The sequence below is a fragment of the Sorex fumeus genome, unplaced genomic scaffold (assembly GCF_029834395.1).
Source record: "Sorex fumeus unplaced genomic scaffold, SorFum_2.1 ptg000007l, whole genome shotgun sequence".
Taxonomy (NCBI): domain Eukaryota; kingdom Metazoa; phylum Chordata; class Mammalia; order Eulipotyphla; family Soricidae; genus Sorex; species Sorex fumeus.
The window spans coordinates 23,503,684-23,506,570 of NW_026606064.1; the positions used below are offsets into that span (position 1 = coordinate 23,503,684).

Sequence of the window (2,887 nt, forward strand, 5' to 3'; positions counted from 1 at the left end):
GCCTTGTTCCTGACGCCCCATTCGCTCTCAATGGAACAACCATCTCCGAATGCAACAGCTATGTGTACCTAGGTCGAGAAGTCAACATGACAAATGACCTGGCACCTGAGCTGCGCAGGAGGAAGAGAGCGGCTTGGAACGCCGTCAAGAGCGTCGAAGAAATAACTAAGAGGATGAAGCACCTCCGGCTCCGGACACATCTCTTTGATTCCACTGTTCTTCCTGCATTAACATACGCCTCAGAGACCTGGGCCCTATGCAAACAGGATGAGAATGCTATTCGGGTCTCCCAAAGAGGAATTGAAAGAGCTATGCTTGGAATATCACGTTTCACTCAAGTGAGAGAAAGAATCCGGAGTTCCGACATCCATCGATGATCAAGAATCAGGGACGCTGTCTCGTTTGCCAAGGTGTCAAAAATCAGATGGGCTGGTCACGTAATGAGATTTAAAGACGACCGCTGGACTAGAGCTGTTACTGACTGGATTCCACGGGATGTCCAAAGACTGCGTGGCCGCCCACCTACCAGATGGTCAGACTTCTTCATCAAGATCATGAATGATTGGTTTGAGGCTCTTCATGTTCCTAGAACCAAACAGACGCCATGGGGCTACACTAGCACGCGACAGGGACAAATGGAGACATTACTGGCATCCGCTCAAGCAAATCGACGATTAACGGGAAGTCAAGTGATCAAGTGATCAAGTGATATTATGTTTCTTTATCCCATATATTAGAGAGATCATTCTGTATCTGTTCCTCTAACTTCACTCAGCAAGGTACTATCCAGATTACCCATGTAGTGGCAAATTGCATGATTTTGTCTCTTTTTTGTTTAATAGCCAAGTAGTATTTCATTGTACATATGTACTGTTGGGATTTTTTTTCTTCTTATTTTAGAAACTCAATTTCTTTTCCATCAGCCTTATTTTCACTTCCCGCATGAATCTGGAAGAACAAGCTTAAGACCACTCAGTGGTCTGCACAGTGGGAATTGCAGACCAGTCTTCTGTGACAGGCTGAGAGTCTTCAGTAGGGAACTGTTGAATCGGGCAGAAGGTGCCTGTATCCCTCCACATCTGTCTGAAACCTCAGGTTGAGTAGCTGTAAACTCGGGAGCTGGAGCATCCATTTATTCTGAAATTCCTCCTTAGTCACACAGCCTTCTTAGTAGCAGCCTGCTCTTCCCTTCAATTGCCTTAGGATCTCTATAGAAGCAGAGACCAGGCATGGCCTCCCATGGTTGTTCACAGGCCAGCATCTACCACGTGAGACCCACATAGTGAGCTTCCTTTTTGTTGCAAGGAATGGCAATGTCCACACGATGCAGAGGAGAGTCTGTGTTACACAGAGCAATGGCAGGAAGGTAAATGTAAGATGCCTCTGTGAAGGGTTAGTGGTCAGCCCTGGGATTAGTAATGACCAGATGTCTCAGTTCCAGGAAAGCTACCTTGATTTGATTAGTGAAAATTCCAGGAGTGAAGTGATCAGCGATTGGAGTTGTCACAGGTGGTAGCCACAAACTATAGCCCAGCTCGCTGGCCAGTACTCCAGGATGAGATCACACTGACATCAACTGGGTTTTCTTTTTTTTTTTTTTCATTTTATTGTCTCACCGTGAGATAGTTATAAGGTTTCATGTTTGGGTTACAATCACACAATGATCAAACACCCGTCCCTCCACCAGTGCACATTTCCCACCACCAATATCCCCAGTATACACCCCCCCTTCCCACCTTCCCTCTGCCTCCATGGCAGACATGATTATCCATAATCTCTCTCTACTTTGGGGCATTATGGTTTGTAATACAGACCCTGAGATGTTATCGTGTTTGGTCCTTTATCTACTTTCTGCACACATGTCCCATCCCAACCGATTCCTCCAGCCATCTTTTTCTTAGTGATCCCTTCTCTATTCCAGCTGCCTCCTCCCCTTTGCTTATGAGGCAGGCTTCCAGCTATGGAGCAATCTATCTGTCCAGTGTATCTACTGTCCTTAGGAGTCAGCCTCATGTTATGTTGTTTTATACTCCACAAATGAGTGCAGTCCTTCTATGTCTGTCCCTCTCTTTCTGACTCATTTCACTTAGCATGATACTTTCCATGTCTATCCATTTATTAGCAAAGTTCATGACTTCATCTCTCCTGACAATCAGCTGGGTTTTCAATGATAACAATGGCACAAGCTGCCAACAGAGGCTTCTCCTGGGTCCTCTTCACATTTATAATTGTAGATACCATCACTTTTCCTCTGGTAGATGTACTGGAAGTCGAGGTCAGTGCCCGTTCACTGAGTACCTGCTACAAGAAATTTGAGAATATCTTCTTTCATTTGCAGGACATCAAAGGCTCTGGACATTGTGAACTTTCCCTTTAAGTTACGGTGGGAATAACTTAATAACTTTAATCCATGTGGATCCCTCGCTAGGCAGTGCAGGAAGGCGTACCATAGCTTCTTTATCCAATCGTCTGTTCTTGGACATTTGGGTTGTTTTCAGATTTTGTCTTTTGTGTTTAGTGCTGTAATTACTGGAGAGAAGTGCAAATATCTTTTCAGAATATAGGGTTGTTTTTTTTTTTTACCTTGGGGTAGACACCAGGAAGCAGAATTGCTGGATCATATAGAAGTTAAATTCTTAGTTTCTCCAGTGACCAAAATACAAAGACAGTCTACAGAATGGGAAAGGATATTCGCCGAATACACATCTGACAAGGGGTTGATATCCAGGATATACAAAATACTGGTTAAACTCCACAAGAAGAAAACATCCAACCCCATCCAAAAATGGGGCAATGAAATGAACAGAAACTTTCTCAAAGAAGAAATCCGAATGGCAAAAAAGCACATGAGAAAATGCTCTACATCATTAATCATCAGGGAGATGCA

The 2,887-nt window shown here is 44.1% G+C and overlaps 1 pseudogene; it reads right to left on the reverse strand.

Annotated features, from left to right (window-relative positions):
- Window positions 1–962: 962 nt before the first annotated feature.
- On the reverse strand, window positions 963–2,359 carry LOC130043261 (40S ribosomal protein SA-like; annotated as a pseudogene).
- Window positions 2,360–2,887: the final 528 nt, after the last annotated feature.